This window comes from Meriones unguiculatus, chromosome 2 (assembly GCF_030254825.1).
Source record: "Meriones unguiculatus strain TT.TT164.6M chromosome 2, Bangor_MerUng_6.1, whole genome shotgun sequence".
Classification (NCBI taxonomy): domain Eukaryota; kingdom Metazoa; phylum Chordata; class Mammalia; order Rodentia; family Muridae; genus Meriones; species Meriones unguiculatus.
Window position 1 is genome coordinate 141997721 of NC_083350.1, and position 27178 is coordinate 142024898.

At 40.6% G+C, this 27178-nt stretch overlaps 1 pseudogene; it reads left to right on the forward strand.

Annotated features, from left to right (window-relative positions):
- The first annotated feature begins 1685 nt into the window (after nt 1–1685).
- Nucleotides 1686–2351, forward strand: LOC110556573 (60 kDa heat shock protein, mitochondrial-like; annotated as a pseudogene).
- Nucleotides 2352–27178: the final 24827 nt, after the last annotated feature.

Here is a 27178-nt window from a genome sequence, read left to right on the forward strand (position 1 = left end):
TGCTTGGTACCAAAAACCTAGCCAACTTTTCCAGAACTAGTGAGGTCACGGATCTCAGAAAAGAATCTGCTCCTGTCAATTTTCTATTCTTCACTAATTCTAAATCTTATCCTTATTCCCACAGACAAGTTCAGCTATCACTCCTCATTAAAGAAGTCTCTCTTTATACTAAATGGAGACCACCACAGAAAACCACAACTGTACACAGAGAGAGATAAACTGTGAGAAGCTCAACCTCAACAGATCCCTCTACATCACAGCTCCTATGTCTATACTCAGGAAATATCATGAAAGAAGCAGGGGAGATTCCAAGAGCCATAACAAGAAGTCTGTGAAAGCCTCTCTTAGAAATGGCTGCATAAACAAGACCAGAACAATAGAAATACCAATCAACATGTCGACGTGGATGGAGAAGCTTTCCCAGGGTATCACATCTAAACAGAGAACTATAGGCATCTATTGACTGATAGAAGGAGACTTAGCCTCTCCTAGGGCTGATCCTTCTTATTGGTTGTCCAGTGCAGAGCGGTCAGCCTTGAAATCATATACACACAAACAACAAAAACAAACTAAATAGGTTGTTTATATATTCATGTGTGTGCATGTGCAAACATATATTTATATGTTTATGTGCATGTACATATACAAACATACATATATGTATGTAACAAATATAATCAAAGAATAAGGGGCTACCAACTAGAGAGTGGGGGCCATGAGAGGGGTTGGAGGGAGGGTAGCTGGAAAGAAAGGGAGGGAGAAGTAATATAATTCTATTTCAATTAAAAAGATTTTTGTTAAGAAAGAAACATACGTATTCTTAGTGCGTTTGGCTTTTTGTTTGGTTTCTTCACACAGATTTATCTACGGGGCAGATCTGCCATCATCCACAACTGTGTACCAGTGCAGCTGCTGTGGTCTTGCAAGTTGTAAGAATAGGCTCTAGGTTACTCAACAATCTCTATAAACCTGGCTAAAATGGCTTCTTTCCTGGGACAGGAGTCAACCTGCAGTGGATGTGGGACTGTTAGCTCAACGGGATAATTAGCCAGCACTTTCTTGCCATGCATCCTGGTTTGGTTTCTCTTGTAATGATAAAGCATTATGACCAAAAACAATACGTGGAGAAGAGGGGTTATATGGCCTCTAGTTCATCATGTAAGGAAGCCAAGGCAGCAATTCAAGCAAGGCAGGAACCTGGAAGCAGGAGCTAAAGCAGAGAAATAGAAGAACCCACTGCCTACTGGCTTATTCTCCGTGGCTTGCTCAGCCTGCTTTTTTATGACATACAGGAATACCTGCTCAGGGGTGGCACCTCCCCAGGACTGCATCTCCTACAGTGGGCTAGGGCCTCCCACATCTTTCATTAGCCAAGAAAATACCCCCTTAAACATGTATATAGACAATATGATAAAGACATTTTCTCAACTGAGGTTCCCTCTACCCAGATGACCCTATTGTGTTGAAAAAAATTTTTAAAACTAAACAGCATACCATGTCACTTCATACATGTTCCGGACTACAGTACAGGCTCCCAAGCCACTATGAATGCATCTAAACAGAGAGCTCTGCAAAGTCAACTAAACTTCCCTGGTGTCACCGAAAGTAGTCAAGGCCATTCAGTCATGTTAGAATTAAAAATAAAAATGTCTCCTCTCACTCACTATATTAGTCTGACTCGATTCATGAACTCCCACCAGTTCCATGCAGAAATCTTTTCACTACTTATCATCCTTCTCCAAATGAAACCAGTGTCTGGGGCTTATGCCAAAGATATAAAATTTAGTGCAGATACCCAAGCCTTGTTGCTCAGGGTTGCATCAGTTACAGTGGGGCCAGAGGAAGAATGGTGATTATAAACAGAGACAAACAAGTCCCCAAGCAAGAAAATATGGTGTGACCTTTGCAAAGTCAATTGATTTAAAGGATAAATATAAAACTAGTAGGGTTAATTTGTTCAAAGTATTGCCAAGTTGAAGAGGCTGGGGATAGGACCAGCGCTGCTATTGTTCTTGCGTGCTCTCTTGCCAACGAGGGCTTTGAGAGGATCAGCAAAGATGCTAATACACTGGAAACAAGGGGAGGTATATGCTGCTATTGGTGCTGCAATTGCTGAACTGAAAAAGCAGTCTAAACCTATGACAACCCTTGAAGAAACTGCTCAGGTTGCTAAAATTTCTGCACATGAAGACAAAAAATAAAATAGAAACATCATTTCTGGTGCAATGAAAAAGTTTGAAAGAAAGTGTGTCATGGTGAAAGGTAGAAAAATACTGAATGATAAATTAGAAATTTTTTTCTTCATTTTTTTCATTTATTTGATTTTTTTACCACTTTTAATAGTCTTATAAAATGTTTTTAGATAGATTTTCTACAATTTGAAGCTGCCAAAATATCTTTAAGATAATTAAAAAAAAATAAGACTATTCTGTTGAAACCAGCCATTCTTCTACTACAGTTTCAACCAACATCTCTAGGTTTATATATGGAATTTCTTATGTTCGATTTCAATTTTTTAGGATTTGTTTTTGTTGAAAAAAAAAGAAACAAAATCAAAAAAAAATAAATAAATAAACAAGCCAAAACTGACAAAAAAAAAAAGAAAGAAAAAAGAAAAATTAGAAATTATTAAAGGCATTAAGTTTGATCAAGGATCAATACATTAAAAGGTCAAAATATGAGTTGCAAGATACCTATCTTTTGTTGTGTGAAGAGAAAATTTATACTGTCCAATTCATTGTATCTCCTAGAAATGGCCAGTGCTCATCGGAAGTTCTTGATCATGATCACTAAAGATATTGATGGAGAAGCTCTAAGCACAGAGCTGAAGAGGCGAAAAATTGGTCTTCTGGAGAGTGTTCTAGTCAGTTGTGCATCCTAGCCTTGGATTCATTAAAGCCTGCTAATGTAGATCAGAAACTCGGTATGAAAATTATTAAACGGGCACTCAAAATTCCTGCAATGACTGAGACTATAGGTGTTGAAGGATCTTTGATAGCTGAACAAAACACTGAAAAGTTCCTCTGAAGATGGTTATGATGTTATGCTTGGTGATTTTGTGAACATGGTAGGATCTAACAAAGGCTGTAAGGCCTGTTATATGGAATGTTACTCTGTTCACTATAATAGAAATTATAACCACAGAAGTTCCTAAAGAAGAGAAGGACCATAGAATGGGCTCAACAGGAAGAATAGGAGGAGTATTGAAGATGCTGTGTTCTAATTCCTAGAACATTGCTTGGGCATTATCAGTGACCTATGACAGGAAGTTCAAGGCAGGCTTCTCACCAATAACTTCAGAGAAGTAAGTTGAAGAAAATAGCTGAAGGAAAGGCTGGTAGATAATTATAACTCTCAGTTATCAGTTTCAGTTAACAGTACATCGCTACTGTCATTATCCATACCTACTTCATATTTTTGAATAAAGACATTTGGACATTCTTGATACTGGAAGCTGGAGGTCTGTACCAATGTCCTACTTTCACCGTACATCACTGAGGCTTCCCTGCTACTATTTATTCTGTTACAGGCAGGAGTTCAGTGCCTGTGATCCCCAGATAAGTAGTTCAGAAGTAGGCTTCCATGGGGAGTAAGAGAGCACAAAGTAGAAATGTGCCCAATCATGTGACAACCTTTGAGTAATAAAATTTTGTTTAAAGTTAAAATCATAAAGACGTCTAAAAAGGTGTTTAATGATGATAAATTCAGCCTGCTGAATATGTTAGTCCCACACAAATAAATAATCCCAGAAGGGATGTGCATTTTTTGTTGTGTTTTGTTGTGTTTTTTCAAGACAGGGTTTCTTTAAGCAGCCTTGGATGGTCTAGAACTTTCTCTGTAGTCCAGGTTGGCCTCAAACTCACAGAGATCCTCCTGTCACTGCCTCCCCAAGTTCTGGGATTACAGGCATGCACCACCATGTCCGGCCAGGAATGTGCATTTATAATTATAAAAGTGAAACTTGTTTGGGGAACTCATGAGCTATTGCTCAGGGATAGGTTATAAATTAACTCATTCATTTGTATAAAGCTATATCTGAAATACTCAGAACTCTCCTGAAGAGACATTAGTCAAAGCAGTTTTCAAGTAAAGTCCAATTTCCTATGTGTTTCCCATTAAAACCATATTACAATCTAATCACATATTATCCAGATTGTGTAGCCAGCCCTTTGTTGTTGTTGTTGATTTAAACAGGACTGTTGAGATGGATCAGGGGATAAGAAAGCTTGTTACACAAACCTGGTGACTTTTGCCCTAGTTAGGGTTTCATTTATTGTGATAAAACACTATGGCCAAAGAAACTTGGGGAGGAAATGGTTTATTTGGCTTACACTTCCAGGTAACAATCCTTCACCAAGGGAAGTTAGAGCAGAAACTGAAATAAGGCAGGAACCTGGAAGTAGGAGCTGATGCAGGGGCCGTGGAGGAGAGCTACTTACTGGCTTGCTCCCCATACCTGTTTTCTTACAGAACCCAGGATCACTAGCCCAGGCATGGCATCACTCACAGTGGGCTGGCCCTACCCCATCAATCACCAATTAAGAAAATGATTTACAAGCCTGCCTGCAGCCTGATTGTACAGAGGAATGACTGTGAGGTTCCCTCCTCCCAGATGACGTTAGTTTGTGTCTGGCTGATGTATCTACTGTCCAGCAGAGTTATGAACTAGGTGCTATTAGCATCTTAACTTTCAAGGAGAAGCTACAAACTGTGGATATCTTTCTCGGGCTCATAAATGCCGATGCTGGGGTCTGAGCTCACATGGGAAGTAGCCTATTCTGTTTACATTACACCAAAAGGGCCACTTAACGTGTTTGTAAGCTGTTGGGATGTGAATATTTATAGTGCGTAACAGTATTTAACAAGTCAATACTCTGTTAAAGCAAATATTAACCATGTTTAAGTTAGCCACCTAAACTTTATTTAGCATCAAAAGCATAAGTATTAAAGGTACTTTTTCTGTTGGCAGCATTTTCCAATCTCATCCGAAGCCCTTGCCAACAGCCAGCATCATGGTCCATTTTACAGAAAAGCCATTCCTGCTTTGGTAAGTGTGAAGCTTCCTGGCTGGCTCCTCTGGGCAGGCTTCAGCAAGAGTCTTACCCCTCAAATCTGAAACACCTAGAGTCTGTGCGACTCTTTTCCTGCCTGTTGGTCCAACAACAGAGGGGAGTTGCTGTTACTCAGTTCTAGTTGACCCGGGTGGCTACAGACTTAGCCAGGATCACATTATCACCATGTCTTTACTTACAAAATTAAACTCATATTGTATACCTATTGTTGTAATCTTCATGGCAGGAAATTTTGTTCATTTCCTTCAAAATAGTTTCATATATCCAAGGAAAATACAACCAAAAGTCTATTGCACACCAATCACTCTAGCATCTCAAAACCCTATCACTCAATTTGCAAATGTGCTTTGTGAAAGAAATCCAAAGAAAATCTGGAAGTATTTCCAAGACCTGTAGAACTGGAACTGATCGCAGGTGCTACATAGCTTTGTGGCTATTTTAACCTCTTCCCAAATGTCTGTCTGCAGCATAGTTTGTGATAAATAATAAGTTCACCCACACTCAAATAAGAGGGAAATCATGCCTGCCACTGGAAACCTGGCTGATTACCCAAAGCTAGTAAAGTCATGGCTCAGAGAAGAACTTACAATTTCCACTTCATAAACCAGCACAGTCTCTACACTCTAAACTCTAGGAAAGTGTAGGCTTCATCCCTCATCAAGAAAACATTCTTTGCAACAGATGGAGACCTTTACAGAGAGCCGCAACCAATCACAATGCTGAGCTGTTGAGCCCAGTTCCAACTGATTCATCTACCAACACAAGTTCCACACCCAAGGCTTAGGGACCATTGAAGAAGGAAGGGCAGAAACACCGTAAGAGTCAGAGGATCCCAAGTTTGCTGTGAGGTTTGTGGTGCCTTAGTAATGTCAGAGGCTACACCCATAAGGTCTCACCAATATGATAGCCTAAACATGAGCTGAACAAGTCCGAGAGCAATAGACATGCTAAAGTGGATGGCAGAAAAAACCCAAGGCCTCAACCATACACAAAGAAGTATGTGCGTCTAAGCTGAGAGAGGAAAAATAATATTCCCCAGGAGAGACCACACCAATTGGTAACCTGAAACCAAATGGCCATCCCTAAAAGCATAATAAAAATAATATTATACTGATTGAGCAGATTGTATTTGTGTATTTAGTAGATATTTGTGTGTGTAATAACACATGTAAGCACATATATGTGTGTGTGATAACAATTTTAAAAAGAGGACATGAATTTGAAAGGGAGAAGGAAGAAGTGCATGAAAGGGTTCAGAGGGAGAATGAAGAGGATAGTGTAATTATATTATAATCTCCAAAGATAAAAGAAACAATTAAAAATTAACAAGTTACTTATAATGGCTGCTTATGAAGGGTTAAAGACCCAAAAGCCTCAGGTGAGCTGAGACTCTAGTCGGGAAAGTTGATCTGACAGATAACCTGTGGGGATGTTAGGATGCAGGAATCTTCTGATAATAAGATCAACATGCTAGCCTCCATTGGTATCTCCTACTCTGAGACTGCAGGAGAGCTGACTTGCAACTGGAATCTTCCATCCTCCAAATTCTCTTTTATGCCTTCTAAAACTCCAAGGTCCTGTGCCACAGTGTACAAACTCTTCTCTCCGAGGAGAGATTGCTGCCCTTCACTTTCCTGATTAAAGGACAATTCTGCTTTGATAGAGGTTGGTCTCCTCTTTCTTTATTTCCATGTCACCTCAATTAATCTAACAGTATATCTTTTCAACTCTTAGGGGTGTCCTAAAAACACACACAGAGAGACACACACACACAGTAAACTGTGTATCAGGATCTGATGCTAGTCCTGATAACATGCCAAGTCTTCCATTTGAGGTGGGGTTTTTTTTGGGTTTTTTTTTGTTTTGTTTTGGTTATGTTTTTGTTTTTGTTTTTGTTTTTTGACAGCCCATGGTAGTTGACTGCTACCATGAGAGTGGGTGGAGCTGATTGGATGACTGGAGTATTGGGGGCAATGCCACATGCTCCCTAGTATGGCACTGTAGACCAAGCCCTCCATTGGAGATTTCATAGTAGGTAAGCACCTTTCCCAAGGCGGTCTGACAAGTGGTGGTGAATGCTCTAATTACTGTGGCCTGAGAATTATGCAGGAAGTGAAAGGCTTTGGGCTCTGCTCTCACTGAGAGCAGAGGTTCCACCTGGAAAGACTTCCCAAGAATTGGATGGACCCCCTCAGTGTGGGTAGCCTGGGAAAAAAGGAGAGGGGAGAAGAAGAGTAGGAAAAGGAGGAAGAGGAGGAGGAGGAAGAATAGGAAGAGGAGGAGAGGAGGAGGGGAAAGGAAGTGGGGAAGAAGGGAGGAGGAAGAACAGGGTGAAGAGGGGGAGGAGAAGGAAAAGAGGAAGGGGAGGAAGGGGAGGAAGAGGAGGAGGAAGAAAAGAAGGAGGGGAGGAGGAGGAGAAGGAGCCATAATGTACCTAAGATAGCCTGACAGGAGAGACGCAGATGGAGGCTTCAGGAAGAAAGCAGTGAGACCCTTCTTCTCAAGCAAGGCTTATTCTGAGGAACCTGAGAGCTTGTGTACCACAGACTGGTTAAGGGAGGAATGCCAGACTTCACAGTCAGTGACTACAAATAGCACACAAGGTCAGGAAAGGACATGGAACGACGGCAAGGTTAGAGTAATGTGGAGTCTGGCAGTCACAAAATTTCCCAGGAAGAGCTCTTAAAATCACCTCACTGCTCACCAGTCCTCAGATTCTGTGAAACTGATGAGTGCATTTTGCTCAGAGAAAATCCATTTATATTTTTAACCCTTTCTATCAACTTCTAAGCTATGCCCAATGTCTTTCAAAGGATTCTACAGGTAACTGTTTGGGTCACACACAGAGAACATATTAAAACGGGTAGGAAGCTGATTATCACCTTATGTTAGTGATTCCTTAAAGCACAGATTCCAAGACCATCTGGCCCCTTTGCGTTTTACATGTAAAGCACTAAGGTACACGGAAGTTGGAGGACTTCTTTGAAGGAACACAACTAGCTAAGACAAACCCTCTGTTATGAATTCACCCTAGTTCAGTTTCCCCCCTGCATGGTTTTGGTTCTATTGCAATATTAAATATGCAAAATTAAATATGCATTCTTTAATTATGGTTCCCTGTACTGTTCAAGATGTCATGAGCTAGTACTGTCAGCTTGTTTATTACATTTCTCTTATATGTTGAACTTCTGTTACTTATCACTTCTAAAAACAAAACAAAAACTGCAATATACAATAAACATATATCCATGAGGTCAGATGGCTCAAAAGCTGTCACATACGACTGATTATATACGGTAACCATTGCTAATGACTAACAGCAATATTACAGAAATATTGGGGACAATGAGAATGCTTATAAAATAAAGCAAAAGGTACTTGCCACCAAATCTGAGGACCTACATGATGGAAGAAGAGACCTGATTGCTACAAAGTGACCTCTGACATGTAAGTTCACACCATCATATACACACATATAAATAAAGAAATAAATGTACAACAAAATTTATACAAAAATTTAAATGCCCTGTTGATAGGGATATAAACTTGGATATCATGCAGAAAACTTGAGAAGATCACACTAAAACAACACCGGGATATAAAAATGAGTAAAAAGTATGGCCAAAGTATACATCCCAGCTCACTTAACCTTATTAGGACCTACATTCTACATCCATTTGTTTCTATTTTTAAAATAAGTTGAATCTGTTAAAATTAAATAGCCTAACTGATGCCTAGACATGAAGAAGGCTCTCAAGCTTTACACAAACTACTGCAATTGTTGATAATAATAGTCTAAAGCATAAGAATGGTTTGTGGGCAGAAACTGTGTGTGGTAATAGCAACAAAACCTTATAAAAATGCTCTAAGAACTACACATGAACTTGTGGAGAATCTAGCACTGGGTCTATATGGAGTAAGCCAATGTCTTTTTTTTAATTTAATTTAATTTATATATTTATTTATTACAACTTACTCACTTTGTATCCCTGCTGCAGCCCCCTCCCTTGTCTCCTCCCTGTCAGACCCTCCCTCCCTCTTCTCCTCCTATGTCCTTTCCCTAGTCCCCTGATAGAAGAGGACCTCCTCTTCTTCTAGCTGACTCTGGCTTATCAGGTCTCATCATCTTCCTCTGTGGCCTGGCAAGGCTGCACCCCCCCCCAAAGGGTTAAGTGGTTAAGACCACTGGCAGCTCTTGCAAAAAAGCCATAGTTCTGTTCCCAGCATCTACGTGATGGCTCACAATCATAACTCTAGCTTCAGGGAATCTCAGGCTCTCTTCTGGCCTCCAAAGGCACTGTAACCATGTGGTACACATATAGACAAAGACGCACGCACACACACAAACACACACACACACACAAATAAATAAGCATTTAAAACACTATGTTTGCCGCACTATGAGTGGCAAACCCAAGGGTTTAATTCAGCCTGTCTCCAGATCACAGAGAAAACACCAGGTGGCCACTGGCCCTTTAGTGAAGGATTCCCTTCAGAGTGACCTAGTGATGATGACTAGATGATGTGTTTAAGTAAAGTGGAATTGCATCTAATAATAGCGTCCAATTTGGACCAATTCCTTAGACTATCTATGATTGTGAAGCACCAATAATTTCCTAGTTTGCTTTCCTCCGTACTTGCCTACACCATCTTGCCTAGGGTGTCGGTGCTCACCTACTTCAGTCCTTCCTCCTTGCCTTGAATGCTCCTCCCAGAGGCATTTCTATGGTTGATGTATTTATGTCAGTTGTGTCTGAATAAATATTTTTTTATAAAAAGCAGTTTTGACTTTCTTCCCTAAAACAATTCAGCCTTTCATTCATGTACCCAAGCCCTCATATTCTTTTCTCTTCACAGTACTTTCTATTACCCAAAATCACATTAATAATTCATTTGATAATAACCTTAAGGTCAGAGATTATGGTGCCTCATTAACCACTTTATCTTCAGTGCCTGGGCATGCCAGCTATAATGGAAAATGCTCAATAAATATCAAGCAGATGAATTAATATCTCTGTGCTCCATCATTTTCTGATGTTATGATACTCAGAGGGTCAATGGAGGAGATTTACATGCTGGCCCTGTCAGATTCTGAATGGACTTATAACCTACCACTCATCTGTGTTCAGGCAGCCTGCCCATAATAGCACCTTGCTTCCTGACCAGAGGCATAGTTCACCCTTGCTGATGCTCATGCCCTCCCATTTCTTCCTCCCAGCAATGGTCTGAGATGTTTTCACTGATTTCCTTTCCTGCCCAGATTCCACATGTTTCTTCGTGTCTCATTATCTACTTTTTCTCCATGTAATATATTTAGCACGACTGAGTAAAACTTCCTGGAATCTTTGAACTTCTATTGTAATGGTCTGTATTTTTTTGTTGATGCCAAAATATAACTGATAAATATTTGTTGGCTAAAAGTTAACTCATTAGCATTAAACACTATGCTAAAGACTGCATTAAAATCCCACACCCTGTGAAGAAGGGGAATGAAAGCTGTCCCCTGCTTCTCTTGATCATAACAATTTTGTAAATGTTCTAGAATCCCTTTCTTTTTTGTGAGTGACAAAGACTACCTTCACAGCAGTCTTTTATCCTCTAGGTATTATCTATTCATTATAACAATGATAAGTTGCTAGCTACAACTGCAATGTGTCAGCTCAGATGGAAACTTTGGAATAATTATTGACAGTGCTTATTTTTTAAACCTGCAGTAATTAGATGATGTGCATACATAATGTATGGAAAGGGGAGAATGCTGAGTCCAGAAACTTCTTAATAATGGAAAATTAAATGGAAGCTTACCTAATATAGAGAGGTTGAAAATAAGCACTTATTCCTTGCAGTATTTTAGGAAAGGTGCTACAGGCCCTACAGTCATTTTCTAAAGGGGTCAATTCTTCACTGAACAATGAAGGAAGTCATAGCTTTCCAGTGAGTGACTTTGAAGACAATATAGTGGATATAAACCTTTCTTTTCATTAAATATCCCACGGTGATATTTATGACTTAGCATCCATATGTACACACAAACTAAAACTAAAAAGTTTCTAAGCTATCTCCTTATTCAGTTCAACCACAAGACTTAGCTCACAATTTTCAAAACAGTATTAAGAGCAATAGTCCTTTGTATTTGTTAACCAAGACAGAACATTTAATTCTCTGCAAAAGATTTAAAGTTGCTCTCTGCTAACCTTCTACTAAAATTATATCTATTTTTATATCTATTTTTATTAGGAGAATAGATTGGTTCCTGTGACTCTTTCATTAAAATAAGTAACTGCAAAGTAAAATATAATTGCAAAGAACCAAAGAATCAATGTGAAATAATAATTCTTCAGAGTACTAGTTAGTTAATTTCTTTGAGTTAGCTTCAATAGTCATAGATAACAAACTAGAAAAAGAAACTGAAAGTCAGGTAAAGACTAAGCTAGGTCACTTTCATTTTTCAATTTTATGTATCTTTCCCAGGAGGTAAAATAGATTTAACTGTGGGTTAGTTACGGTATCAAAGACTACACTGAAAATGTAAATTGATTTTGAGACAGAGCTTGTCTGGAGCTTAGTATAAAACCCAAGCTGGTCAGAAAAACCCCAGTTTTCCTGCTTCTACCTTATAGGTTCTAGGATTCTAAGCATGTGACATTCAAAATATTTTTTTTCTTTTTTTTTTTTTCAATGCAGTTTATTCAGGAACCTTGAACAATCATCTGACCCTGGGGAAAGCCAGCCCACAGCTTAAATAGCCTCTGGGTAGCCAGCCCCACCGTGCCATGTGGGCAATGCAGATAGGTCCACATACATGGAAGCAAGCCAGATCCTCAGCCTTAGCCAAATGTGGAATTGTTCATGACAGAGAGCACTCATCATCGGGAAGGTGGAAGGCGGAAACCAGCTCCATCTTTAAGGCACGGCATTACACAGCTCTCTACAGTTCCCCCTTTTTGTTTTAGACGCATCAGGCAAGAGTAGAGGTCTGGTCTCTGATGTTAGAAATAAATTGGGACTTTGTACTGATGTTCATTTAGGTGTCATCCACCCAAAGAGCATCAGACCCGACAGATACCTTTTTCTCAGAGGCGGGACCTGGGGCATCAACCCGCATGCAATCAGGCATGCTCTTCTCTGGGTCCAAAGCGGCTGAACCTGAGTGCAGTGCTTAGCCTCGCATCCTGAGCGTAACATTTTAGCTTTTTATGGTAGCCAACCATGCTTGGGGAGACTGTCCTGCTTCAATGGCTGTAAAGGCCTGAATGATCATGGCTGCATTACGCTGTTGTGAGACTCTAATCTTGCATATATACCACAAGCAAACCAAGGTGACCAACACCAGAAGGCCTGCTAACGCTCCCATGCCCGCCCATTCCTTCAGATGATTCATGGCTGCAGCAATCCATGATGATAGTCCTGTGGCTAGTCCTGTGTCCACTCTGGTAGAATTTACTGTGACAATGGCCACTCTCAGCTGCTCCATCGTAGTATCGAATTCTCCAGTCCAATTACCTAAAATATAGCTCGACAATTGTTTAGACAGATATTTTATTATAATTTATTCACTTTGTATCCCAGCTGTAGCCCCCTCCCTCGTCTCTTCCTAGCCCCACCCTCCTTCTCTCTTCTTTCCCTATGCCCCTTCCCTAGTCCACTGATGGGGGAGGTCCTCCTACCCTTCTATCTGACCCTAGCCTATCAGATCACATCAGGACTGGCTGCATCATCTTCCTCTGTGGCCTGGCAAGGCTGCACCCCCCAACACCAGGAGTAGGTGATCAATGAGCTGGCCACTGAGTTCATGTCAGAGACAGTTCCTGCTCCCCTTACTAGCGAACCCACTTGGAAACTGAGCAGCCTATGGGCTTCCTCTGAGCAAGGGGTCTAGGTCCTCTCCATACATGGTCCTTGATTGGAGTATTAGTTTCTGCAGATCACTGTGGGCCCAGGATTTTGGCTCTGTTAAAACCAATATGGCACCTGTGATGGGCTAACAGAGGAAATTGGCACCTGTGATGGGCTAACAGCCTGAGTTGAGGAGCTGGTCTCTCAAGACCCCTATTATGGCAGCGATGATTCACTTACTGATTGTAGAGGGGACTGATGAATTCTGAGAGAGAATGTTGGGCAGTCAATGCAGAAGAATAGTGGGTTCAAAGTTACTCTGCTACATTTTTTAATTTTTTATTTTTATATTAATTACAGTTTATCCTCTTTATATCCCAGCAGTAGCCCTCTCCCTCATTCCCTCCTAATCCCACCCTTCCTCTCTCATCTCCTCCCATGCCCCTCTCCAAGTCCACTGAGAGGGGAGTCCTCCCTCTCCATCTGACCCTAGCCTATCAGATCTCATCAGGACTGGCTGCATTGCCTTCTTCTGTGACCTGGTAAGGCTGTTCCCCCATCAGGGGAAGGTGATCAAAGAGCCAGCCACTAACTTCATGTCAGAGACAGTCCCTGTTTCCCTTACTAGGACACACACTTGAACACTGAGCAGCCAAATTGGCTTCCTTTGAACAAGAGACTCTACCCAATAGGGTATCAAAGAAGATGCTGAGACTCATGCCAAAGAGGCAGAATGCAGGGAATCTTACGAAAGAAGTGGGGGAGATAGATCTGGAAGGGAAGGAGCTCCACAAGGAGAGCAACCAAGAAACCTGGGCCTAGGGATCTTTTCTGAGACTGATACTCCAACCAAGAACCATGCATGGAGATAACCTAGAACTCCTGCACAGTTGTAGCCCATGGCAACTCTGTTACTTTGAAGTATAAATTCTTAACAACCAGTGTAAAATTTTTTCAGTACTGTTATCAAATATAGAACCATGCCATGCATGTTGGTTGCATATAAGTCTTGGTACTGTCATGAGCTTAGAGTAACAGAGGAAGAAGAAAAATATGAGACAGGCACAATGAGCATATTTCTTCTAGAACATTTTACCTGCCCATTTCTCTGCCCTTGGTGACATGCCACTCATCTTTCAGAATTCAAAAATCAAGTGTCATTTACAAGGATAAATCACTTACCCCAAACAAACTTCATACCTGATTTCATCTCTCCGGTTATGAAACTAAATGTGTCTGCATGGGAATTTGTTCAGCCTGTTTCTTGAAGGAGACTATGGTCTTTTACATAGAGATTTCTTTTTTTTTTTTCTTTTTTTGCTCAACAGCGTTTTTAAGGGGTACAATAGAAATCTTTAGATAAGCAAATTACTTTGACTCTAAGGTTTTCCATGCCACCTTAGGCAAAACAGGGTGGCACTTTGTCTACTGTAAGGGGAAGAAACAGAACAACTAGAAAAAAAAAAGTAACTGCAAAAATACTCAATTGAGTTATTACTGTGAAATTGTCACTGTCCTGAGTCAGAACCAAAGCATGAGTACTTTTAAAAATATTTAACTCATGTTAACTGTACATATTAATGAGGTCCAGTGTGCATTCCCACACGTGCATATGGTGTGTACAAATCTATTTGGTCTTTTCACTCTCCACACACATGCCATTCCCAATCTCTTCTATTCAATGCTCTACTTCAAATTCAGTTTCCGAGCTCCTGCATGAAAGAACATGCAGTGATAGTCTTTTGGCACCTGATCAGAAACTCTTGACTTGTATGTCCTTTCCTCATATATCTCCTCCTTCCTTTGGAGTCATAAGACAGTAGGCATGTTGTACTCCTGTTCAAAATCTATTATATATGCCTAAGAACAAAGGTAACTCATTACAAGAGACAAGAAAAACTACCAAAGATATTTTCTGGTTGCCTATTCTAAGAACAGATGGCGTGCTTCTGAGAAATATCAAGATATATGAAAGAAAACATTTAGGCAACTAATGTTCACGTGGGTGCTGATTTCTGGCTACAGAACATGCCTGTTGCTTCCTGACATCTGCGATATTCTTCTCTAAGTACCAGGGGAGAAAAATCAGAAAAATACCTATGACAAAATTAGACAGATTGTAGGTTTGCACACCAATGAGTTATTCTAGCTGGCATCAACTAACCAGAAACTCAAAGGATGACTTCAGATACTGTTGCATAACAGATATCATTCAAAGTACATTGACTGAAATCCAACAGGCAGTATTTGGGGCCTGCAACTTACATGCTGTGTGATTTTTTGTTAAATTTAGTTAGTTGTTTTATTTTCATCCTACAGCAATCAGCAGGTCAGGCATTTCTATATTATTTTACTGATAAAGAAACATTAAGTTTCTATGATGCTTAGGTAATTGTTGTCTTGACAAAATCTAGAGCAGATCCATCCATGAGAGATTATATAAGGGATTATGTTGATTAGGTTAACTGAGGTGGAAAGACCCACATTCAGGGCCATTTTGGGGGCTGGGGCCAAGCAAGCTGTGTGTCAGCATTCATTGTTCTCTGCTTATTGACTAAACAATCACAGGCACTTTAAATAGTGATTAGCAAATTTCCAAAACATACCAAGGCCCAGCATTGTCTGATGAAATAGAGCAAGACAAAACAGAGCAAGACAACTTTTCAAGGGAGATATTTAAATGAGGAGAAATGTGCCTGCTCAAGAGTAAGTTTCAAATGGAAAGAGTAGAAAAGTTTGCCATGGATTCTTAGGCTGAGTTTCATTAGCATAAAGGCAATCTCACTTTAGAACAGTCACAATCAGAAAAGGACTCAGGAGAACAGAAGGAGAGGCACACTTGCTGAGACACTAATCAGGAGATTCCAGGGCAGGCTGTGGACCAGGCACGGGCTCTTTCTTCTGTGTCTGTGAGGCTTCAAATCTCAGTCTGGCACTTTAATTGAAGCTCAGAGAAGAAATGGATGCAGTAAATCAAGGGCCACCAAGAGGAATGGGGGTTGAAGATGAACCTTTCTTGTCAGAAAATACTGGAAATCCCTTCAGTGGTCAACTTTCAGAGAAAGTACAAGACATCAAAGATTCCCAACATTCAGGCTCACATGACCAGTTACCAGAGTACTGGAAGCATTGTGAGAAGGCAACACAGCTTGAACAATAGAGTCTGAGATTAGGCCTCCTGAAGTTTCCCCTCTCTTTTCATTATGATCTTCATTGCCGTGTAGGACACTGAGGAAATCCAGATAACTGAGACAAGGCCTTTGTTTAAACCTCTCCTTGATTTGGAATTTCCTTTATTTTGGCCCAGAAACAGTCCAAGGCTTCCCATGTCCTACCCAGAGCAATAGGGTATGGTTCAAAATCATGAGCCCCTTATTTGGTTGTTAAGAATTGAGTTTATGAAATGAGATGCTATGTATTTATTCCTGAATGCCTGTGAGCTGCTTACTGGTGAGCTACCAGATAATTTATTAAGCATTATTTAAATTTGGTTATTAAAAAAAAACTGATTTAATACTAGAACTTGCATTATTCTCTGAGCTCTTTAGCTTTTTATAAATATATTTGTGTTTATATCTCTTTAATTATTCATATTATTCATAGACTTGTTACATTCTTCATTATTATAAGACTAATTTTATAACATTTTTTTTCTGGGGAAATGAGAACAAACAGGACAGGGTATGATAACAGATCAAAGAAATGGGTCTACCTAAGAGTAGCTTAGTGAACCAATGTTTTGAGGTAACTTATAGGAGTATGGCTAACTTGAGGGCAGCTGGGGTTTGTTGCACAGCTTGCAGGCAGCTCCACCAAAGGGTCACTCCAGTGATTGTTAATTGATTATAAAACCTCATGAAAGGGGCCTTGTGAGTCTTAGAACATTCTGAAGAGTTTTGTGAACTCTCTGGTTTTAAAAATCGAAAAAATTCCTTCTGCAGTCCAGGAGAGAATATTTCTGTATTAGTTGTTTTTCTATTGGTATGACAAAACACAAAACAAATCCAACTTAAAAGATAAAGGATTTTATTTTAGGCCATGTCAAGAAACAACAGCAGCAGGAGTGTGAGGCAGTTGTCACACCGTACCTACTCATGAGGTTGAAAGGGACAAATTCTGGTGCATACCTGTCTATCTTCTTCCCTGTTTATTCAGCTTTGGGATGGCATGGATGGTACCACCTGAACATAGGATGGGCCTTTTATTTTCAGTTGAACCTCTTAAAGAAGCCTCAGATACATATAGAGTATTGTATATATATCTAGGTGATTGTAAGCCCAGTCAAGTGAACAAAGACAATAGACAATGACAGATTCAATGCAGAGGGGAAAAAACTACCCAAAATGTCACCCATTCTTTAGTCTCCTGCATTGTTTCTACCCTGTTTTAAGATATCCCCTGAGCTTTGGAGGAAGTGAGATATGTATTTGGTTATTTTCTTCCATTACTGAGCATTGGGCCACTGGTCTACAGTAAGAATCACTTATTTTGACTGGTTATGAGTCTTTCATTGTAACCACTGCTCAAGGCAAAAATGAGGTTCCTTCGCCAAGACTGACAGAAGTAATAATCTGACCTATGAGTGTGAAATGCTGTCTTGGGAAGGAAATTTAACGGCACATGACATCCTCTAATCAAACAATACCAGCAGCCATTCTTCTGGGGTTTATTAAGTTCTGGGTCACAAGCTTTTTCCTTGGTTTATAGTACCAAACATGGGTTCCATATTATGAAGCAGGCTTTGAGCCCAATTTTTTAAAAAATGGTTTCACTGATAGTAATCATGCTATTATTGTACCAAAAAGCAAATTTTGCCTGCCCTGTTGAAACAGTAACATGCAGTCCATAGTGCAAAGAACCATTGTCAGAAATTCTCCCTGAGCAACTGACATAGTGCTTTTAGGCACTGTGAAAACCAGCCAAAGGGGAGAGCACTTCCAGAAGTGTTCCAGCTTAATTTTTCCATGCCCTACAGCAAGCTCTGACTTCAGTAATAGGGTCTTACCATGTACTTACAGCATTCAGCCAACAATGTGGCAACAGCCTCTCTAACCAGCATTACCTTGTGGTATAGTCTCATTTTGGTCTTGAGATTTTCATTCAATAAACACATGGCTTCAGGGAGTATCTTTTCCCACCCACTCAGAGTATCAGACCTTATCTTTGTATAAGAAACCTTTTTACAGAGTTGAGCAGAGTCTCTGAAGGTCCACAGCCATGCATACCAAGCAAGTGTCAATTAGTCTGACTAACTAAGAAAAAACTCAAAGTAAAACATGAACAAGGTCCAACAGAGCATAAAAAGATCCTATTACTTGTATCAGTTGTTTTTTGAAATGAACTATGTGGTTAAAGTAGCATGGATGGACTTCCATATCCTGAAACACTGCTTTGGGGCCAACCTTGCATCTCTTTGTTCCTTCACAAGCTCAACCTAGCCAGCTTGTACTGATCAGCTTAGCCCAAGGCCAAAGGGGAGCAAAGTCATATGCTCACCTTCATTCTAGCTTGTTGTAGCACCAGCTATACCTGGCTGCTAGAGAAGCCCTGGGCTGGACAAACAACCTCACCTCCAGGACAGAACTGTAGACAGAATACTCAGAGGAAACAATTGCCCAAGCTGGGAAGAAGCTTTCTTGCCTCTCAATCATTTATTCCTTTCACCTACTAATGAACTATTCTTCAGGCTTTAAAGTCTTCTAACGGCTTCAACACACTGAATTTGTCTTGCTACCATTTTTTTCCTAGGAAGTTCAGCTCCACATTTGCTTCTCAGTGACCTCAACATACCCCATTATCTTCTTTGCCTTCTTAAACCATCCCCTCCTGAATGCTTTTGGACCTTATATATTTTATCTACATTGTAATCTAAATCAACCCAGAGCCCCTTCTACCCAAACAAATACCATGTCCAACCATGAAGCCCAGCAAAGCCACCAAAATTCTATCCCAGTCCCAAAAGACCCTGTGGAACCAATATCTTCCTCAGCTCTCCTATGGATACAGTCCTAACTGGCTGGGTAAACTGGGAATCAAATACTGCTTCCAATGTCTAGTTCCCTCAATAATGTCTGTCCTTTCTCATCCTCCAACCCCTGATACTCACATGGAACACAGCCAGTGTAGCTAAGCATCTGTAATGGCTGGTATGAGCCAGTCTGTCAGGAACTTTCTTGATAGTGACTGATTATGAAACTTTGTCTCAAGAAAGGATAAATAATTATGTGACTCAATTTCTCTGCTTCCAGAGCACTCTGGCTGATCCGTCTTCCCCTGTGTCCCATAGCCTCACAAGACAGGCTATGAGAGACTCTTTGTTTTATTGATTGAAAGTCTCCCCAGTTTGAGCAATTCAGAAGGAGAATATTCCCAGTTCCCTTGTTACTTTCCTGGACCATTGTCAAGGGCTCCATTTTCATGCTGAGTCATAGATTTTTTTTTTCTGTTCTGTATTAAAGGTCAGACTTGAAGTGTATCATCTCTAGCTTTTACTTTGCTCTCTCTCCCTCTTCCCTGTTTAACTCTCTCTCTGGGTACTAAGTTTTTGGATGCCAAGAGTGGGGCTTCCAGCTCAGATCTAATACACTTATTTTCCCCTGAGCCCCTTTAGCTTTAAAAAATGTCAATCCAACACCTCTATCTCATTCTTCTTTTTTCCTACTTTTCCTGACAAATCAAGGGTAATACAGACCATAGCATTAATGTTTTTTCTCATTATAATTCCTCATACATGTGTTATTTCCATGCAAGTAGATGAGACTCAGTTGCATATTTTATTATCCACAACAAATGCCACACATTTCTTGCCATATCTTGCTTCTGGCTCTCCTATATGTGCTGCTGTCAGAGACTGCAGTATATTCTCCAGACCATCAGCCATTTGGGATGGCATCCTCACAACTTAGGTAATAGGTTTCACTCATGCTACATTCCTCTCAAGCTAGCTCGCACCACCTTTAAATGGCTCAGCTTCTGTTCTGTATATTATCACCCATCGCAGGGAATTATACAAGTACCGTTATAGCAAGGGGACACAACCATGACACACCACGTGGGATAAGGTAGCCATATCAGGGCTGTCCCTATGGATACTCTACCCTCAAACTTCAGTTTCAATTCTAGTTTCAGACCCTCAGCTTCACTTGCTTGTTTTGTCATCAATTACAGGGGTAATTGATCTGCTCCTATTCCAACTACTTTTTGTTGTGTTCTATTCAGGTGCCACGTGCTGTGTGACTTATTCTGAAGAGGTATGAATGATGAATGCTTATTCACAGGTCACTGAGAACAGATCCAAGAAGCTTCTCCACCCAAGTCTAGTTTAAGGTGGTGTATCATCAAAAAGTCCTGCCCAGAATGAGCAACTTCATGAAAGATACATCACTCATCACTGGCCTTCTCAGAAAAACCTGTAGGCAGTTCCACTGAAGGCTCCCTTCTCCACAATTGCTTATCAGTTATGCAACCTCCAGGAAGAACCCTGTGCATCTGGCACTTTCTGTAAGTTCCTGTAACTTTGCTTGTGAGTTTTGTGAGTTTACTGAGACTAATGAGCCTCTCTTCTCCCTGAAAAAAGAAATAAGCATGAGGAAATATCTACTAGTGTAATTAATTAATTTTTTATTATGTGTTTCTTTTTTATTTTTTTAAGCCTTTCTATTTTTTATAATTTTTTATTAATTACACTTTATTCATTTTGTATCCCCCCATAAGCCCCTCCCTCCTCCCCTGCCGATCCCACCCTCCCTCCCCTTTCTGCATGCATGCCCCTCCCCAAGTCCACTGATAGGGAAGGTTCTCCTCTCCTTTCTGATCTTAGTCTATCAGTTCTCATCAAAAGTAAGCCTTTGGGGAGACTGTCCTGCTTCAATGGCTGTAAAGGCCTGAATGGTCATGGCTGCATTACGCTGTTGTGAGACTCTAATCTTGCATATATACCACAGGCAAACCAAGGTGACCAACACCAGAAGGCCTGCTAACACTCCCATGCCCGCCCATTCCTTCAGATGATTCATGGCTGCAGCAATCCATGATGATAATCCTGTGGCTAGTCCTGCGTCCACTCTGGTAGAATTTACCATGACAATGGCCACTCTCAGCTGCTCCATCGTAGTATCGAATTCTCCAGTCCAATTACCTAAATTATAGCTAGACAATTGTTTAGACAGATTTGCAGCACAGGGAAAATTCTCATGTTGTATGCTAGTGATTCAAAGTCCAGCATACTTTCATTGACAGCCAAGTTGAGCGATTTGCCATAGGGTATCAATTTGCTCCTGCATGAGGTCAATCCTCTGATTGAACACCATCAAGCCTCCTTTTAGTTGAGCATTAATTCCTTTTTGTACATCTAAGGCATGAGCTACATTGGCTAAAAGGTTATTCAGGGTCTGAGCAGTCTGCCCAGTATGACTAATGCCGTGGTGGTAGGTCCAACAGCCGCCAATTAGATGGCAGTAACAATGGCAGCTGTAATTCCAGGATCCCTTTTCTGTCTGAAGAGAGTCATAGCGTGAGGGCATCAACGGGCACAGGCACCCAGCGAGGCATGCGAGTAACCAGCTAGTAAATTTACTAGCATTACAGCATTGGGCAAAAAAGCAAGTATCATTACCACAATTACTTGGCTCTATCTGGCTAATAATGAATAAAAATGGGGGATATAAACAAACAGGTGTGGGCTTATAGGAAATATTATGAGAAGCCTTAACCCCCTCGTTGGAACATCCTGCATCAGTTCTAGAACTAGCAGTGGTGGTGTCTGAGGTCTGAGTAGGTTCAGGAGACCATTGCCCCCAGGGGCGAGACGTGCTCCATGTAAATTGACTAACTCCATGTTTTCCTCCATTTTTGAAAGTTATTTAAGGTTCTTAAATTATTTTCCCCTTTTTTTTTTAATTTTTCATCAATTACACTTTATTCATTCTGCATCCCCCCATAAGCCCCTCCCTCCCCTCCCAGCCCCACCCTCCCTCCTCCCTCTGCATGCATGCCACTCCCCAAGTCCACTGATAGGGGAGGTTCTCCTCTCCTTTCTGATCTTAGTCCATCAGTTCACATTAAAAGTGGCTGCATTGTCCTCTACTATGGCCTGGTAAGGCTGCTCCCCCTCAGGAGGAGGTGACTAAAGAGCAGGCCAGTCAGTTCATGTCAGAGGCAGTCCCTCTTCACATTACTATGTAACCCAATTGGACTCTGAACTGCCTACATCTATGCAGGGGTTCTGGGTTATCTCTATGAATAGTCCTTGGTCAGGACAGTCTCCCCAAGCATGGTTGGCTACCATAAAAAGCCAAAATGTTACGCTCAGGATGCGAGGCTAAGCACTGCACTCAGGGTCAGCCACTTTGGACCCAGAGAAGAGCATGTCTGATTGCATGCGGGTTGATGCCCCAGGTCCCGCCTCTGAGAAAAAGGTATCTGTCGGGTCTGATGCTCTTTGGGTGGATGACACCTAAATGAACATCAGTACAAAGTCCCAATTTATTTCTAATATCAGAGATCAGACCTCTACTCTTGCCTGATGCGTCTAAAACAAAAAGGGGGAACTGTAGAGAGCTGCTTAATGCCGTGCCTGAAAGATGGAGCTGGTTTCCGCCTTCCACCTTCCCGATGGTGAGTGCTCTCTGTCACAAACAACTCCACATTTGGCTAAGGCTGAGGATCTGGCTTGCTTCCATGTATGTGGACCTATCTGCATTGCCCACGTGGCATGCTGAGGTTGGCTACCCAGAGGCTATTTAAAGTGGGCTGGCTTTACCCAGGGCCAGGGTCAGATGATTGTTCAAGGTTCCTGAATAAACTGCATTGAAAAAAAAAAAAAAACCAGCCTAAATCAGGATCCTAAATTTGTAACTAACAGGAAATCAGACACATAACTGTAAAAAAGAAGTGTTCATTTAAGGCTCTAAACCAAATTCACAGATGTTTTAATTTATTCATCCAGATGATGGTACATCAAAAAATAGTGAAAATAAACAGTTTTCTTTAAAAAGAAAAAAAAAGTAAGCCTTTCTTTTTTAATTTTTATTTTTTATTAATTACAGTTTATTTAATTTACCTTGTATCCCAGATGTAGCCCCCTCTCTCATTCCTTCCCAATCCCACCCTCCCTCCCTCATCTAAGTCCACTGATAGGGGAGGTCCTCCTCCCCTTCCAACTGACCCTAGCTTATCACATCTCATCAGGACTGGCTGCAATGTCTTCCTCTGTGACCTAGCAAGGCTTCTCCTCCCTTGGGGGTGGAGGAAGGTCAAAGAGCCAGCCACTGAGTTCATGTCAGATACAGTCCATGTTCCCCTTACTAGGGAATTCATTTCTTAAAGCCTCTGTTTCCAGACCATGTCTGATTTTTCATTTCCATGAACCCAATTTACAGGATATCTTACACATGGTAAGTATAGAAATGCCTGAATGAATGATGTCTACATTAACTGCTGTAATCTTGGTTTTCAGTTACATAGAAGGATAAATGTTTGTTTAGGCAGTTTGGAGTATATAATTCTGAAGAGATAATTACAAATAGCATGAAATATGATTCTAACAGAGATCATTTTTAAACACAGAATCTGTTTTTCCATGTTTTTAAACACAGAATCTGCTGTTAAAACAGCAACATGAAATCTCTACTGTGTGGTCGGGTAAGAATGGGAAGCAGCTAGCATGGGTGTTTTACAATTGTCTCTGAGTTCTTATGACACCAGCACACAGTCCAAAGATTTGCAATTCATGTGTCTTTCCTCTTGCTGCTGCTGTGTCTTAGTATTGGTATTAAACCCAGGGCCTTTTGCATGCTACTTCATGCTCAACCATAGAGCTGTAGCCCCAGCTTTTTCTATTCTTTTTATTGTTATTTATTGTAATATTAACTTACCCAGGCTAGATTAGAACTTGGAACCCTCCTGCCAGCCTCCCAGGTAACTAGGAGTACTGGCCTGCACCATGCAGACTGACTGAGCCAAGATGCAATTTGTAGGTGACAGAAGCTATATCATTTAGCTGACATTTTAGGGCTCAGGATTATAGGTGTTTCATTTTTACATATTTGTGTGTCCTCTCTGGGACATGTCCACTAATTATCTTACCCACTTGAGGTGATACAACTTTACTAGCTATTTGGGAAGAAAAGATTCTTCCCAGCCCAAGGTAAGTCTCTCCTGGAAAACTTATGGACAACTGGTCTGTACTCAAAACCTTCGGATACCATACTGCTCCAATTAACCTCAGTATTCTAGCATTTAATCAAGAAAGATCTCTCTGCTCTCTGAAACTCTTTATTTTAAACTGTTCCACTAAGAGCAGCATTAAGGTAATTTAGGTAAAAACAAAATTTAAATAAAACAAGGAAAGAGACTGTTAATTACCTCAGGGAAATGTGTGGACTCCTTCACTGTGTGATCAGTGACCATGTATTCTAACTGCTCCCTCATGAATATCTACTTATATGTTATGCAAGCTGTTCTTTAGAGCTGCTGGTTCAGAGACAGGGGGAGAGCTGCAAGACCGAAACAAGTTTGTCAAGTGAAGAGAATCTGGAAAGTCTTCACTCTTCTCAGTTCCTCTAGCAACCTTTGAGGAAAGGTATCAATAAATGTAATGACTCAGTTCTGTGAAACTGCAGCCCACCACTGTAATATGTGTTCAAAACAAAGAGAAATATTGATATTGCCCTTGGTTGCCCTCCCCCCCAACTGCCCTGCAGAGGCAGAAAGTAAGAAGGTAAGTTCCTAATGCTAAAGATATCTATTTCTGAAACAGGGCCCAGAGACTCTGAACTAGAACTGACCTGGTTGCTACTTCCTGAAGACTAGCTTTCATGGTAACAGAAGGTACCATACAAGTTTCCAAAGGAGGGAAGCCGCCAACAGTCCAACTCAGCCTTGACACCTATAAACCACATAAATGACCAGCGAGACATGATAACCCTAAGAATACAATAGGGGCACACCTATACTGGCAGCAACCAATAAGTCTCTAATTAGACTTAAGTACACTCAACAAGAGGAAAACTATGTCTGGTACTTATATTCAGAGGGAAAATAATTAATGAATGTAATATTATATATTATTAATTAATACAGTTTCAAATATAATATAATCTCAAAAATAAAAATTTAAAAAAATATTAATGTATCCTACAAGTCTTATACAGGTTGATCCAGTATGTAAAGTTGAAACAGGTGACTAAATTGTTCCAAACACCGTTAACAAGTTCTTAGAGAAGCTTTGTGTTTTAAGTGAGTGTACTTGTAAAGGCAGCTTGGATTAAACATCTGGCGGGTAGGGTGTCATTTTATTTTCTTATCTTTCTTTTTTCTTTTTTTTAAGAAAAAGCATCCTATTTTTTGCATACACACACACACACACACACACACACACACACACACACACAAGCTCTCAATGTTTGCCTTCTGCCTCTCCCCTAACTTGTGCAAGTTAATATCTTTTGAAGGAACTTGCTTCATTTCAATCTCCCTAGATCCCACCTGTTCTTCTATTAGCTACTAAGTAGGGCAGAAACCCTTCGGGGTGGGCCTCTGTGTTAGCATCTTTTCCTTCGTCTCCAGCTAGAACTTCTTGGTGTAAGCTAAGCACACCCCCGGGGCCCTTTCGGCCATCACTTTAATCTTGGACATATGTGCTACAAGGCTTTGAGATAAGCGCATCAAAAGCGTGTCTGCTACCTTTTTTTAATGGTGACTTTAACCTGGCATGTACAGGAGTGTATTCTTTAACTGAACATGATCAGGAATGGACCTATGACTACATGAATACATACAGGCTACCTGAATAAAGTTCCTATGCTTCCTCTGTTGCCTGAGAAACAACTCCTTTGCTCTCTACAAGTGCAGGAAATAGTCTGTCACGTCTTGACTGTGCTTGTTTGTCATCTCCAAAGAACAGCTTCTTTTGGTTGGTTACACCTCCAGCCCCAGGCTTGTCCTCTGCAGCTCCTAGGTGCAGTCATTCGTCTTGGTTTCTTTTTTGTCTCTAAAGCAAAATTATGCTAGCCACTCATTTCACCTTTCATTTCTTAGTTGTCCACTTTTATTAAACTGATATAAACCTCTGACGTCAGAGCACAGACTCCAGGAGAACTAGGAGATGACTGCCACTCCTTTCAGACCAGGCCAGAGATTTTTGCAGATGTTGGAAGGATACTATGCATGCACTAACACAGGCTTTGAGAGGCAGAAAACCGTTCCAGAAGAGATGCCCAAAGTGACATTCTCTCACACTTATCTAGGTCTCTGTCTAGTGCATTGATCCAGTGCAGGCTCTGGTTTTCTCTGCCTATACTTCCCTCTCTTTTTGAAAACACAGCCACCTGTCACCTAATACTTCAAGTTTTGCAAAACTGATTTAAAAAAAAAAAAAAAACTTTTCTTTCCTATAAGGGCAGAAAGAACTGATCCAGAAAAGTCTGTTACAGGCATAATAGGATTTCTGATGTAATTTTATTTTTTTCATACCTCTGTATTATGTCTGTGGTGTTACTGTATATGAATTGGTTCCAGGTCACTGGTTGGCAAACATGTACTCCAATTCTGGAATGGTATTTCACTTGCAGACTGCACTGTCTGTTGAGCAACTGCATTATTTGGGTCAGAGCAGGTGAATAAATAATGCAGGCCTACCACCAGAGAGTTTGTGTTTCTCAAAGAAGTAAGAGCACCACCCTCACTGTAGAGTATGTGGATAAGAAAGTCCAAGTATCTAAAAGGCACAAAAATCAACCACTAGCATTTTTTCTAAATTAGAAAGTTTTTCTTACTTAAACTGGTAAGTTGACACCCATGTTCACAGTACCATTTTGCACAAACATCCACAGGTAGATACAAACTATATTTCTTAATTATGAATGAATAAACAAATTTGGGTTTATATGTTCACAATGGAATATTATTCAGGAAGGGAATCTTAATGCACATTACAGCACAGATGAACCATGAAGACATTTTACCATGGAAAACAAGCCAATCACAAAAGGATAAATACAGTTACGGCTTCATTTATGTACAGTACAGTAAATAGGGTAATCATATTCAGAAAAACAAAAAATAGAATAATGATACACAGTGTGGTCCAGAAGCCATGGGAAGAAAGGAATGGGGAGTTAATGTTGAGTGGGTCTAGAGATTCCCTGGAAAAGATGAAAAAACACGGGAGACAGTAGTGATGATGGGTGTATAGTGAGGTGCATCTGATGCTACAGAAAACTGCACACTAAAGTGGGTAAAATGGTTTTGTGTTATTCCTATTTTATTGC